This window comes from Saccoglossus kowalevskii, chromosome 11 (genome assembly GCF_978046115.1).
Source record: "Saccoglossus kowalevskii chromosome 11, keSacKowa6.1, whole genome shotgun sequence".
NCBI classification, from domain to species: Eukaryota; Metazoa; Hemichordata; class Enteropneusta; family Harrimaniidae; genus Saccoglossus; species Saccoglossus kowalevskii.
Window position 1 is genome coordinate 32143728 of NC_140651.1, and position 16400 is coordinate 32160127.

The window sequence follows — 16400 nt, forward strand, 5'->3', positions numbered from 1 at the left end:
GATGAATTTCGAATATCTGTGCGTCATTCAGACATTGACACCTTCTCACGCATTAATATCATGAATGGTATTATTGTTTTAGCAACTGCCATCAGATTATGATTTTAAGGAAGGATTTATTACAGATTGGCTTGAGGGCACGTCGCATTCCTCCTGCGCCGCAAGTTTGTATATATCGATATTTATCTCGGCGATATATCATACCAAAATAAACAAAGGTCCTACAGAGATTTGAACTCGGATCGCTGGATTCAAAGTCCAGAGTGCTGACCATTACACCATAGGACTTGTAATACTTCCTTCCAATATACATTTGTATGGTGAAAACAAACATTACTCAGAAAGATAAAAATCCTTTCAACTGAGATGACCGATGCATTTCGCATACCTGTGCGTCACTCAGACATTGACACCTTCTCACGCATTGGTATCATGAATGGTATTATTGTTTTAGCAACTGCCCTCAGATGATGATTTTAAGGAAGGATTTATTACAGATTGGAGTGAGGGCACGTCGCATTTCTCCTGCGCCGCAAGTTTGTATATATCGATGTTTATCTCGGCGATATATCATACCAAAATAAACGAATGTCCTACCGAGATTTGAACTCGGATCGCTGGATTCAGAGTCCAGAGTGCTAAACATTACACCATAGAGCCTGTAATACTTCCTTTCAATATACATTTCTATGGTGAAAACAAATATTACTCAGAAAGATAAAAATCCTTTCAACTGAGATGACCGATGCAATTCGAATACCTGTGCGTCACGCAGACATTGACACCTTCTCACGCATTGATATCATGAATGGTATTCTTGTTTTATCAACTGCCCTCAGATGATGATTTTTAAGAAGGATTTATTACAGATTGGAGTGAGGGCACGTCGCATTCCTCCTGCGCCGCAAGTTTGTATATATCGATGTTTATCTCGGCGATATATCATATCAAAATAAACGAAGGTCCTACCGAGATTTGAACTCGGATCGCTGGATTCAGAGTCCAGAGTGCTAAGCATTACACAATAGAGCCTGTAATACTTCCTTCCCATATACATTTCTATGGTGAAAACAAATATTACTCAGAAAGATAAAAATCCTTTCAACTGAGATGACCGATGCATTTCGCATACCTGTGCGTCACTCAGACATTGACACCTTCTCACGCATTGGTATCATGAATGGTATTATTGTTTTAGCAACTGCCATCAGATGATGATTTTTAGGAAGGATTTATTACAGATTGGAGTGAGGGCACGTCGCATTCCTCCTGCGACGCAACTTTGTATATATCGATGTTTATCTCGGCGATATATCATACCAAAATAAACGAAGATCCAACCGAGATTTGAACTCGGATCGCTGGATTTAAAGTCCAGAGTACTAACCATTACACCATAGGGCCTGTAATACTTCCTGCCAATATACATTTCTATGGTGAAAACAAACATTACTCAGAAAGATAAAAATCCTTTCAACTGAGATGACCGATGAATTTCGAATACCTGTGCGTCATTCAGACATTGACATCTTCTCACGCATTAATATCATGAATGGTATTATTGTTTTAGGAACTGCCATCAGATGATGATTTTAAGGAAGGATTTATTACAGATTGGCGTGACGGCACGTCGCATTCCTCCTGCGCCGCAAGTTTGTATATATCGATATTTATCTCGGCGATATATCATACCAAAATAAACAAAGGTCCTAAAGAGATTTGAACTCGGATCGCTGGATTCAAAGTCCAGAGTGCTGACCATTACACCATAGGACTTGTAATACTTCATTCCAATATACATTTCTATGGTGAAAACAAACATTACTCAGAAAGATAAAAATCCTTTCAACTGAGATGACCGAAGCAATTCGAATACCTGTGCGTCACTCAGACATTGACACCTTCTCACGCATTGATATCATGAATGGTATTACTGTTTTAGGAACTGCGATCAGATGATGATTTTAAGGAAGGATTTATTACAGATTGGCGTGAGGGCACGTCGCATTCCTCCTGCGCCGCAAGTTTGTATATATCGATGTTTATCTCGGCGATATATCATACAAAAATAAACGAAGATCCTACCGAGATTTGAACTCGGATCGCTGGATTTAAAGTCCAGAGTACTAACCATTACACCATAGGGCCTGTAATAATTCCTGCCAATATACATTTCTATGGTGAAAACAAACATTACTCAGAAAGATAAAAATCCTTTCAACTGAGATGACCGATGAATTTCGAATACCTGTGCGTCATTCAGACATTGACACCTTCTCACGCATAAATATCATGAATGGTATTATTGTTTTAGGAACTGCCATCAGATGATGATTTTAAGGAAGGATTTATTACAGATTGGCGTGACGGCACGTCGCATTCCTCCTGCGCCGCTAGTTTGTATATATCGATATTTATCTCGGCGATATATCATACCAAAATAAACAAAGGTCCTAAAGAGATTTGAACTCGGATCGCTGGATTCAAAGTCCAGAGTGCTGACCATTACACCATAGGACTTGTAATACTTCATTCCAATATACATTTCTATGGTGAAAACAAACATTACTCAGAAAGATAAAAATCCTTTCAACTGAGATGACCGAAGCAATTCGAATACCTGTGCGTCACTCAGACATTGACACCTTCTCACGCATTGATATCATGAATGGTATTACTGTTTTAGGAACTGCGATCAGATGATGATTTTAAGGAAGGATTTATTACAGATTGGCGTGAGGGCACGTCGCATTCCTCCTGCGCCGCAAGTTTGTATATATCGATGTTTATCTCGGCGATATATCATACAAAAATAAACGAAGATCCTACCGAGATTTGAACTCGGATCGCTGGATTTAAAGTCCAGAGTACTAACCATTATACCATAGGGCATGTAATACTTCCTGCCAATATACATTTCTATGGTGAAAACAAACATTACTCAGAAAGATAAAAATCCTTTCAACTGAGATGACCGATGAATTTCGAATACCTGTGCGTCATTCAGACATTGACACCTTCTCACGCATTAATATCATGAATGGTATTATTGTTTTAGGAACTGCCATCAGATGATGATTTTAAGGAAGGATTTATTACAGATTGGCGTGACGGCACGTCGCATTCCTCCTGCGCCGCGAGTTTGTATATATTGATATTTATCTCGGCGATATGTCATACCAAAATAAACAAAGGTCCTAAAGAGATTCGAACTCGGATCGCTGGATTCAAAGTCCAGAGTGCTGACCATTACACCATAGGACTTGTAATACTTCATTCCAATATACATTTCTATGGTGAAAACAAACATTACTCAGAAAGATAAAAATCCTTTCACTGAGATGATCGAAGCAATTCGAATACCTGTGCGTCACTCAGACATTGACACCTTCTCACGCATTGATATCATGAATGGTATTACTGTTTTAGGAACTGCGATCAGATGATGATTTTAAGGAAGGATTTATTACAGATTGGCGTGAGGGCACGTCGCATTCCTCCTGCGCCGCAAGTTTGTATATATCGATGTTTATCTCGGCGATATATCATACCAAAATAAACAAAGGTCCTACCGAGATTTTAACTCGCATCGCTGGATTCAGAGTCCAGAGTGCTAACCATTACACCATAGAGGCTGTAATACTTCCTTCCCATATACATTTCTAAGGTGAAAACAAATTTTACTCAGAAAGATAAAAACCCTATCAACTGAGATGACCGAAATTTGAACTGGGATAGCTGGATTCAGAAACCAGAGTGCTAACCATTACACCATAGGGCCTGTAATACTTGCTTCCAATATATGGTGAAAACAAACATTACTCAGAATGTATAAAGTCCTTTCAAATGATTTGACCGATGAATTTCGAATAGCTGTGCGTCACTCAGACATTGACATCTTCTCACGCATTGATATCATGAATGGTATTACTGTTTTAGGAACTGCGATCAGATGATGATTTTAAGGAAGGATTTATTACAGATTGGCGTGAGGGCACGTCGCATTCCTCCTGCGCCACAAGTTTGTATATATCGATGTTTATCTCGGCGATATATCATACCAAAATAAACAAAGGTCCTACCGAGATTTTAACTCGGATCGCTGGATTCAGAGTCCAGAGTGCTAACCATTACACCATAGAGGCTGTAATACTTCCTTCCCATATACATTTCTATGGTGAAAACAAATTTTACTCAGAAAGATAAAAATCCTTTCAACTGAGATGACCGATGCATTTCGAATACCTGTGCGTCACTCAGACATTGACACCTTCTCACGCATTGATATCATGAATGGTATTATTGTTTTAGCAACTGCCCTCAGATGATGATTTTTAGGAAGGATTTATTACAGATTGGAGTGAGGGCACGTCGCATTCCTCCTGCGCCGCAAGTTTGTATATATCGATGTTTATCTCGGCGATATATCATACCAAAATAAACAAAGGTCCTACCGAGATTTGAACTCGGATCGCTGGATTCAGAGTCCAGAGTGCAAACCATTACACCATAGAGGCTGTAATACTTCCTTCCCATATACATTTCTATGGTGAAAACAAATATTACTCAGAAAGATAAAAATCCTTTCAACTGAGATGACCGATGCAATTCGAATACCTGTGCATCACTCAGACATTGACACCTTCTCACACATTGATATCATGAATGGTATTACTGTTTTAGGAACTGCGATCAGATGATGATTTTAAGGAAGGATTTATTACAGATTGGCGTGAGGGCACGTCGCATTCCTCCTGCGCCGCAAGTTTGTATATATCGATGTTTATCTCGGCGATATATCATACCAAAATAAACGAAGATCCTACCGAGATTAGAACTCTGATCGCTGGAGTTAAAGTCCAGAGTACTAACCATTACACCATAGGGCCTGTAATACTTCCTGCCAATATACATTTCTATGGTGAAAACAAACATTACTCAGAAAGATAAAAATCCTTTCAACTGAGATGACCGATGAATTTCGAATACCTGTGCGTCATTCAGACATTGACACCTTCTCCCGCATTAATATCATGAATGGTATTATTGTTTTAGCAAATGCCATCAGATGATGATTTTAAGGAAGGATTTATTACAGATTGGCTTGAGGGCACGTCGCATTCCTCCTGCGCCGCAAGTTTGTATATATCGATATTTATCTCTGCGATATATCATACCAAAATAAACAAAGGTGCTACAGAGATTTGAACTCGGATCGCTGGATTCAAAGTCCAGAGTGCTGACCATTACACCATAGGACTTGTAATACTTCCTTCCAATATACATTTCTATGGTGAAAACAAACATTACTCAGAAAGATTAAAATCCTTTCAACTGAGATGACCGAAGCAATTCGAATACCTGTGCGTCACTCAGACATTGATACCGTCTCACGCATTGATATCATGAATGGTATTACTGTTCAAGGAACTGCGATCAGATGATGATTTTAAGGAAGGATTTATTACAGATTGGCGTGAGGGCACGTTGCATTCCTCCTGCGCCGCAAGTTTGTATATATCGATGTTTATCTCGGCGATATATCATACCAAAATAAACGAAGGTCCTATTGAGATTTGAACTCGGATCGCTGGATTTGAAGTCCAGAGTGCTAACCACTACACCATAGGGCCTGTAATACTTCCTGCCAATATACATTTCTATGATGAAAACAAACATTACTCAGAAAGATAAAAATACTTTAAACTGAGATGACCGTTGCATTTCGAATACCTGTGCGTCATTCAGACATTGACACCTTCTCACGCATTGATATCATGAATGGTATTATTGTTTTAGCAACTGCCCTCAGATGATGATTTTTAGGAAGGATTTATTACAGATTGGTGTGAGGGCACGTCGCATTCCACATGCGCCGCAAGTTTGTATATATCGATGTTTATCTCGGCGATATATCATACCAAAATAAACAAAGGTCCTACCGAGATTTGAACTCGGATCGCTGGATTTAAAGTCCAGAGTACTAACCATTACACCATAGGGCCTGTAATACTTCCTGCCAATATACATTTCTATGGTGAAAACAAACATTACTCAGAAAGATAAAAATCCTTTCAACTGTGATGACCGATGCAATTCGAATACCTGTGCGTCACTCAGACATTGACACCTTCTCACGCATTGATATCATGAAAGGTATTATTGTTTTAGCAACTGCCAACAGATGATGATTTTAAGGAAGGATTTATTACAGATTGGCGTGAGGGCACGTCGCATTCCTCCTGCGCCGCAAGTTTGTATATATCGATGTTTATCTCGGCGATATATCATACCAAAATAAACAAAAGTCCTACCGAGATTTGAACTCGGATCGTTGGATTCAGATGCAGAGTGCTAACCATTACACCATAGAGGCTGTAATACTTCCTTCCCATCTACATTTCTATGGTGAAAACAAATATTACTCAGAAAGATAAAAATCCTTTCAACTGTGATGACCGATGCAATTCGAATACCTGTGCGTCACTCAGACATTGACACCTTCTCACGCATTGATATCATGAATGGTAATATTGTTTTAGCAACTGCCCTCAGATGATGATTTTTAGGAAGGATTTATTACAGATTGGAGTGAGGGCACGTCGCATTCCTCCTGCGCCACAAGTTTGTATATATCGATGTTTATCTCGGCGATATATCATACCAAAATAAACGAAGATCCTACCGAGATTTGAACTCGGATCGCTGGATTTAAAGTCCAGAGTACTAACCATTACACCATAGGACCTGTAATACTTTTCAATATACATTTCTATGGTGAAAACAAACATTACTCAGAAAGATAAAAATCCTTTCAACTGTGATGACCGATGCATTTCGAATACCTGTGCGTCACTCAGACATTGACACCTTCTCACGCATTGATATCATGAATGGTAATATTGTTTTAGCAACTGCCCTCAGATGATGATTTTTAGGAAGGATTTATTACAGATTGGAGTGAGGGCACGTCGCATTCCTCCTGCGCCACAAGTTTGTATATATCGATGTTTATCTGGGTGATATATCATACCAAAATAAACGAACGTCCTACCGAAATTTGAACTCGGATCGCTGGATTTAAAGTCCAGAGTGCTAACCACAACACCATAGGGCCTGTAATACTTCCTGCCAATATACATTTCTATGATGAAAACAAATATTACTCAGAAAGATAAAAATCCTTTCAACTGAGATGACCGATGCATTTCGAATACCTGTGCGTCACTCAGACATTGATACCGTCTCACGCATTGATATCATGAATGGTATTATTGTTTTAGGAACTGCCATCAGATGATGATTTTAAGGAAGGATTTATTACAGATTTGCGTGAGGGCACGTCGCATTCCTCCTGCGCCGCAAGTTTGTATATATCGATGTTTATCTCGGCGTTATATCATACCAAAATAAACGAAGGTTCTACTGAGATTTGAACTCGGATCGCTGGATTTGAAGTCCAGAGTGCTAACCACTACACCATAGGGCCTGTAATACTTCCTGCCAATATACATTTCTATGGTGAAAACAAATATTACTCAGAAAGATAAAAATACTTTAAACTGAGATGACCGTTGCATTTCGAATACCTGTGCGTCATTCAGACATTGACACCTTCTCACGCATTGATATCATGAATGGTATTATTGTTTTAGCAACTGCCCTCAGATGATGATTTTTAGGAAGGATTTATTACAGATTGGAGTGAGGGCACGTCGCATTCCTCCTGCGCCACAAGTTTGTATATATCGATGTTTATCTGGGTGATATATCATACCAAAATAAACGAACGTCCTACCGAAATTTGAACTCGGATCGCTGGATTTAAAGTCCAGAGTGCTAACCACTACACCATAGGGCCTGTAATACTTCCTGCCAATATACATTTCTATGATGAAAACAAATATTACTCAGAAAGATAATAATCCTTTCAACTGAGATGACCGATGCATTTCGAATACCTGTGCGTCACTCAGACATTGATACCGTCTCACGCATTGATATCATGAATGGTATTATTGTTTTAGGAACTGCCATCAGATGATGATTTTAAGGAAGGATTTATTACAGATTTGCGTGAGGGCACGTCGCATTCCTCCTGCGCCGCAAGTTTGTATATATTGATGTTTATCTCGGCGATATATCATACCAAAATAAACGAAGATCCTACCGAGATTTGAACTCGGATCGCTGGATTTAAAGTCCAGAGTACTAACCATTACACCATAGGATCTGTAATACTTTTCAATATACATTTCTATGGTGAAAACAAACATTACTCAGAGAGATAAAAATCCTTTCAACTGTGATGACCGATGCATTTCGAATACCTGTGCGTCACTCAGACATTGACACCTTCTCACGCATTGATATCATGAATGGTAATATTGTTTTAGCAACTGCCCTCAGATGATGATTTTTAGGAAGGATTTATTACAGATTGGAGTGAGGGCACGTCGCATTCCTCCTGCGCCACAAGTTTGTATATATCGATGTTTATCTGGGTGATATATCATACCAAAATAAACGAACGTCCTACCGAAATTTGAACTCGGATCGCTGGATTTAAAGTCCAGAGTGCTAACCACTACACCATAGGGTCTGTAATACTTCCTGCCAATATACATTTCTATGATGAAAACAAATATTACTCAGAAAGATAAAAATCCTTTCAACTGAGATGACCGATGCATTTCGAATACCTGTGCGTCACTCAGACATTGATACCGTCTCACGCATTGATATCATGAATGGTATTATTGTTTTAGGAACTGCCATCAGATGATGATTTTAAGGAAGGATTTATTACAGATTTGCGTGAGGGCACGTCGCATTCCTCCTGCGCCGCAAGTTTGTATATATCGATGTTTATCTCGGCGTTATATCATACCAAAATAAACGAAGGTCCTACCGAGATTTGAACTCAGATCGCTGGATTCAGAGTCCAGAGTGCTAACCATAACACCATAGAGCCTGTAATACTTCCTTCCAATATACATTCCTATGGTGAAAACAAATATTACTCAGAAAGATAAAAATCCTTTCAACTGAGATGACCGATGCATTTCGAATAGCTGTGCGTCACTCAGACATTGACACCTTCTCAAGCATTGATATCATGAATGGTATTATTGTTTTAGCAACTGCCCTCAGATGATGATTTTTAGGAAGGATTTATTACAGATTGGTGTGAGGGCACGTCGCATTCCTTCTGCGCCGCAAGTTTGTATATATCGATGTTTATCTCGGCGATATATCATACCAAAATAAACGAATGTCCTACCGAGATTTGAACTCGGATCGCTGGATTGAAAGTCCAGAGTGCTAACCATTACACCATATGGCCTGTAATACTTCCTTCCTTTATACATTTCTATGGTGAAAACAAACATTACTCAGAAAGATAAAAATCCTTTCAACTGAGATGACCGATGCATTTCGAATACCTGTGCGTTACTCAGACAATGACACCTTCTCACGCATTGATATCATGAATGTTATTATTGTTTTAGCAACTGCCCTCAGATGATGATTTTTAGGAAGGATTTATTACAGATTGGTGTGAGGGCACGTCGCATTCCTCCTGCGCCGCAAGTTTGTATATATCGATGTTTATCTCGGCGATATATCATACCAAAATAACCGAAGGTCCTACTGAGATTTGAACTCGGATCGCTGGATTCAAAGTCCAGAGTGCTAACCACGACCCCATAGGGCCTGTAATACTTCCTTCCAATATACATTTCTATGGTGAAAACAAACATTACTCAGAAAGATAAAAATCCTTTCAACTGAGATGACCGATGCATTTCGAATACCTGTGCGTCACTCAGACATTGACACCTTCTCACGCATTGATATCATGAATGGTATTATTGTTTTAGCAACTGCCCTCAGATGATGATTTTTAGGAAGGATTTATTACAGATTGGAGTGAGGGCACGTCGCATTCCTCCTGCGCCGCAAGTTTGTATATATCGATGTTTATCTCGGAGATATATCATACCAAAATAACCGAAAGTCCTACTGAGATTTGAACTCGGATCGCTTGATTCAAATTCCAGAGTGCTAACCACTACACCATAGGGCCTGTAATACTTCCTTCCTTTATACATTTCTATGGTGAAAACAAACATTACTCAGAAAGATAAAAATCCTTTCAACTGAGATGACCGATGCATTTCGAATACCTGTGCGTCATTCAGACATTGACACCTTCTCACGCATTGATATCATGAATGGTATTATTGTTTTAGCAACTGCCCTCAGATGATGATTTTTAGGAAGGATTTATTACAGATTGGTGTGAAGGCACGTCGCATTCCTCCTGCGCCGCAAGTTTGTATATATCGATGTTTATCTCGGCGATATATCATACCAAAATAAACGAATGTCTTACCGAGATTTGAACTCGGATCGCTGGATTTAAAGTCCAGAGTGCTAACCATTACACCATAGGACCTGTAACACTCCCTGTAAATATACATTTCTATGATGAAAACAAACATTACTCAGAAAGATAAAAATACTTTAAACTGAGATGACCGTTGCATTTCGAATACCTGTGCGTCATTCAGACATTGACACCTTCTCACGCATTGATATCATGAATGGTATTATTGTTTTAGCAACTGCCCTCAGATGATGATTTTTGGGAAGGATTTATTACAGATTGGCGTGAGGGCACGCCGCATTCCTCCTGCGCCGCAAGTTTGTATATATCGATGTTTATCTCGGCGATATATCATACCAAAATAAACGAAGATCCTACCGAGATTTGAACTCGGATCGCTGGATTTAAAGTCCAGAGTAATAACCATTACACTATAGGGCCTGTAATACTTCCTGCCATTATACATTTCTATGGTGAAAACTAACATTACTCAGAAAGATAAAAATCCTTTCAACTGAGATGACCGATGAATTTCGAATACCTGTGCGTCATTCAGACATTGACACCTTCTCACGCATTATTATCATGAATGGTATTATTGTTTTAGCAATTGTTTTAGATTTATTACAGATTGGCGTGAGGGCACGTCGCATTCCTCCTGCGCCGCAAGTTTGTATATATCGATGTTTATCTCGGCCATATATCATACCAAAATAACCGAAGGTCCCACTGAGATTTGAACTCGGATCGCTGGATTCAAAGTCCAGAGTGCTAACCACAACACCATAGGACTTGTAATACTTCCTTCCAATATACATTTCTATGGTGAAAACAAACATTACTCAGAAAGATAAAAATCCTTTCAACTGAGATGACCGATGCAATTCGAATACCTGTGCGTCACTCAGACATTGACACCTTCTCACGCATTGATATCATGAATGGTATTATTGTTTTAGCAACTGCCATCAGATGATGATTTTAAGGAAGGATTCATTACAGATTGGCGTGAGGGCACGTCGCATTCGTCCTGCGCCGCAAGTTTGTATATATCGATGTTTATCTCGGCGATATATCATACCAAAATAAACGAAGGTCCTACCGAGATTTAAACTGGAATCGCTGGATTCAGAGTACAGAGTGCTAACCATTACACCATAGGACCTGTAATACTTATCAATATACATTTCTATGGTGAAAACAAACATTACTCAGAAAGATAAAAATCCTTTCAACTGAGATGACCGATGCAATTCGAATACCTGCGCGTCACTCAGACATTGACACCTTCTCACGCATTGATATCATGAATGGTATTATTGTTTTAGCAACTGCCATCAGATGATGATTTTAAGGAAGGATTTATTATAGATTGGCGTGAGGGCACGTCGCATTCGTCCTGCGCCGTAAGTGTGTATATATCGATGTTTATCACGGCGATATATCATACCAAAATAAACGAAGGTCCTACAGAGATTTGAACTCGGATCGCTGGATTCAAAGTCCAGAGTGCTAACCATTACACCATAGGTCTTGTAATACTTCATTCCAAAATACATTTCTATGGTGAAAACAAATATTACTCAGAAAGATAATAATCCTTTCAACTGAGATGACCGATGCAATTCGAATACCTGTGCGTCACTCAGACATTGACACCGTCTCACGCATTGATATCATGAAAGGTATTATTGTTTTAGCAACTGCCATCAGATGATGATTTTAAGGAAGGATTTATTACAGATTGGCGTGAGGGCACGTCGCATTCCTCCTGCGCCGCAAGTTTATATATATCGATGTTTACCTCGGGATATATCATACCAAAATAAACGAAGGTCCTACCGAGATTTGAACTCGGATCGCTGGATTCAAAGTCCAGAGTGCTAACCATTACACCATAGGACCTGTAATACTTTTTTCCAATATACGTTTCTATGATGAAAACAAACATTACTCAGAAAGATAAAAATACTTTAAACTGAGATGACCGTTGCATTTCGAATACCTGTGCGTCATTCAGACATTGACACCTTCTCACGCATTGATATCATGAATGGTATTATTGTTTTAGCAACTGCCCTCAGATGATGATTTTTGGGAAGGATTTATTACAGATTGGCGTGAGGGCACGTTGCATTCCTCCTGCGCCGCAAGTTTGTATATATCGATATTTATCTCGGCGATATATCATACCAAAATAAACGAAGATCCTACCGAGATTTCAACTCGGATCGCTGGATTCAGAGTCCACAGTGCTAACCATTACACCATAGAGACTGTAATACTTCCTTCCAATATACATTTCTATGGTGAAAACAAACATTACTCAGAAAGATAAAATTCCTTTCAACTGAGATGAACTATGCAATTCGAATACATGTGCGTCACTCAGACATTGACACCTTCTCACGCATTGATATCATTAATGGTATTATTGTTTTAGGAACTGCCATCAGATGATGATTGTAAGGAAGGATTTAATACAGATTGGCGTGAGGATACGTCGCATTCCTCCTGCGCCGCAAGTTTGTATATATCGATGTTTATCTCGGCGATATATCATACCAAAATAAACGAAGATCCTACCGAGATTTGAACTCGGATCGCTGGATTTAAAGACCAGAGTACTAACCATTACACTATAGGGCCTGTAATACTTCCTTCCAATATACATTTCTATGGTGAAAACAAACATTACTCAGAAAGATAAAAATCCTTTCAACTGAGATGACCGATGCAATTCGAATACCTGTGCGTCACTCAGACATTGACACCTTCTCACGCATTGATATCATGAATGGTATTACTGTTTTAGGAACTGCGATCAGATGATGATTTTAAGGAAGGATTTATTACAGATTGGCGTGAGGGTACGTCGCATTCCTCCTGCGCCGCAAGTTTGTATATATCGATGTTTATCTCGGCGATATATCATACCAAAATAAACGAAGGTCCTACCGAGATTTGAACTCGGGTCGCTGGATTCAGAGTCCAGAGTGCTAACCATTACACCATAGGACCTGTAATTCTTTTCAATATACATTTCTATGGTGAAAACAAACATTACTCAGAAAGATAAAAATCCTTTCAACTGAGATGACCGATGCAATTCGAATACCTGTGCGTCACTCAGACATTGACACCTTCTCACGCATAGATATCATGAAAGGTATTATTGTTTTAGCAACTGCCATCAGATGATGATTTTAAGGAAGGATTTATTACAGATTGGCGTGAGGGCACGTCGCATTCCTCCTGCGCCGCAAGTTTGTATATATCGATAATTACCTCGGAGATATATCATACCAAAATAAACGAAGATCCTACCGAGATTTGAACTCGGATCGCTGGATTTAATGTCCAGAGTACTAACCATTACACCATAGGGCCTGTAATACTTCCTGCCAATATACATTTCTATGGTGAAAACAAACATTACTCAGAAAGATAAAAATCCATTCAACTGAGATGACCGATGAATTTCGAATACCTGTGCGTCATTCAGACATTGACACCTTCTCACGCATTAATATCATGAATGGTATTATTGTTTTAGCAACTGCCATCAGATGATGATTTTAAGGAAGGATTTATTACAGATTGGCGTGAGGGCACGTCGCATTCCTCCTGCGCCGCAAGTTTGTATATATCGATATTTATCTCGGCGATATATCATAGCAAAATAAACGAAGGTCCTACAGAGATTTGAACTCGGATCGCTGGATTCAAAGTCCAGAGTGCTGACCATTACACCATAGGACTTGTAATACTTCCTTCCAATATACATTTCTATGGTGAAAACAAATATTACTCAGAAAGATAAAAATCCTTTCAACTGAGATGACCGATGCAATTCGAATACCTGTGCGTCACTCAGACATTGACACCGTCTCACGCATTGATATCATGAATGGTATTACTGTTTTAGGAACTGCGATCAGATGATGATTTTAAGGAAGGATTTATTACAGATTGGCGTGAGGGTACGTCGCATTCCTCCTGCGCCGCAAGTTTGTATATATCGATGTTTATCTCGGCGATATATCACACCAAAATAAACGAAGGTCCTACCGAGATTTGAACTCGGGTCGCTGGATTCAGAGTCCAGAGTGCTAACCATTACACCATAGGACCTGTAATACTTTTCAATATACATTTCTCTGGTGAAAACAAACATTACTCAGAAAGATAAAAATCCTTTCAACTGAGATGACCGATGCAATTCGAATACATGTGCGTCACTCAGACATTGACACCTTCTCACGCATAGATATCATGAAAGGTATTATTGTTTTAGCAACTGCCATCAGATGATGATTTTAAGGAAGGATTTATTACAGATTGGCGTGAGGGCACGTCGCATTCCTCCTGCGCCGCAAGTTTGTATATATCGATGATTACCTCGGAGATATATCATACCAAAATAAACGAAGATCCTACCGAGATTTGAACTCGGATCGCTGGATTTAATGTCCAGAGTACTAACCATTACACCATAGGGCCTGTAATACTTCCTGCCAATATACATTTCTATGGTGAAAACAAACATTACTCAGAAAGATAAAAATCCATTCAACTGAGATGACCGATGAATTTCGAATACCTGTGCGTCATTCAGACATTGACACCTTCTCACGCATTAATATCATGAATGGTATTATTGTTTTAGCAACTGCCATCAGATGATGATTTTAAGGAAGGATTTATTACAGATTGGCGTGAGGGCACGTCGCATTCCTCCTGCGCCGCAAGTTTGTATATATCGATATTTATCTCGGCGATATATCATACCAAAATAAACGAAGGTCCTACAGAGATTTGAACTCGGATCGCTGGATTCAAAGTCCAGAGTGCTGACCATTACACCATAGGACTTGTAATACTTCCTTCCAATATACATTTCTATGGTGAAAACAAATATTACTCAGAAAGATAAAAATCCTTTCAACTGAGATGACCGATGCAATTCGAATACCTGTGCGTCACTCAGACATTGACACCTTCTCACGCATTGATATCATGAATGGTATTCTTGTTTTAGCAACTGCCCTCAGATGATGATTTTTAAGAAGCTTTTATTACAGATTGGAGTGAGGGCACGTCACATTCCTTCTGCGCCGCAAGTTTGTATATATTGATGTTTATCTCGGCGATATATCATATCAAAATAAACGAAGGTCCTAACGAGATTTGAAATCGGATCGCTGGATTCAAAGTCCAGAGTGCTAACCATTACACAGTAGGACCTGTAATACTTCCTTCCTTTATACATTTCTATGGTGAAAACAAACATTACTCAGAAAGATAAAAATCCTTTCAACTGAGATGACCGATGCATTTCGAATACATGTGCGTCACTCAGACATTGACACCTTCTCACGCATTGATATCATGAATGGTATTATTGTTTTAGCAACTGCCCTCAGATGATGATTTTTAGGAAGGATTTATTACAGATTGGAGTGAGGGCACGTCGCATTCCTCCTGCGCCGCAAGTTTGTATATATCGATGTTTAACTCGACGATATATCATACCAAAAAAACGAATGTCCTACCGAGATTTGAACTCGGATCGCTGGATTCAGAGTCCAGAGTGCTAACCATTACACCATAGAGCCTGTAATACTTCCTTCCAATATACATTTCTATGGTGAAAACAAACATTACTCAGAAAGATAAAATTCCTTTCAACTGAGATGACCGATGCAATTCGAATACCTGTGCGTCACTCAGACATTGACACCGTCTCACGCATTGATATCATGAATGGTATTATTGTTTTAGGAACTGCCATCAGATGATGATTTTAAGGAAGGATTTATTACAGATTGGCGTGAGGGCACGTCGCATTCCTCCTGCGCCGCAAGTTTGTATATATCGATGTTTATCTCGGCGATATATCATACCAAAATAAACGAAGATCCTACCGAGATTTGAACTCGGATCGCTGGATTTAATGTCCAGAGTACTAACCTTTACACCATAGGGCCTGTAATACTTCCTGCCA

The 16400-nt window shown here is 39.2% G+C and overlaps 4 non-coding genes across 4 annotated transcripts; all 4 read right to left on the reverse strand.

Moving 5' to 3' along the window:
• Positions 1-12226: 12226 nt before the first annotated feature.
• TRNAQ-UUG (transfer RNA glutamine (anticodon UUG)) lies at positions 12227-12298 on the reverse strand. Its single transcript has one exon. It is a non-coding gene; the product is annotated as a tRNA-Gln (tRNA).
• A 1044-nt stretch (positions 12299-13342) lies between these two features.
• Positions 13343-13414, reverse strand: TRNAQ-CUG (transfer RNA glutamine (anticodon CUG)). Its single transcript has one exon. It is a non-coding gene; the product is annotated as a tRNA-Gln (tRNA).
• Positions 13415-14455: 1041 nt separating this feature from the next.
• On the reverse strand, positions 14456-14527 carry TRNAQ-CUG (transfer RNA glutamine (anticodon CUG)). Its single transcript has one exon. It is a non-coding gene; the product is annotated as a tRNA-Gln (tRNA).
• Positions 14528-15936: 1409 nt separating this feature from the next.
• Positions 15937-16011, reverse strand: TRNAQ-CUG (transfer RNA glutamine (anticodon CUG)). The gene has a single exon. It is a non-coding gene; the product is annotated as a tRNA-Gln (tRNA).
• Between the last annotated feature and the right edge of the window lie 389 nt (positions 16012-16400).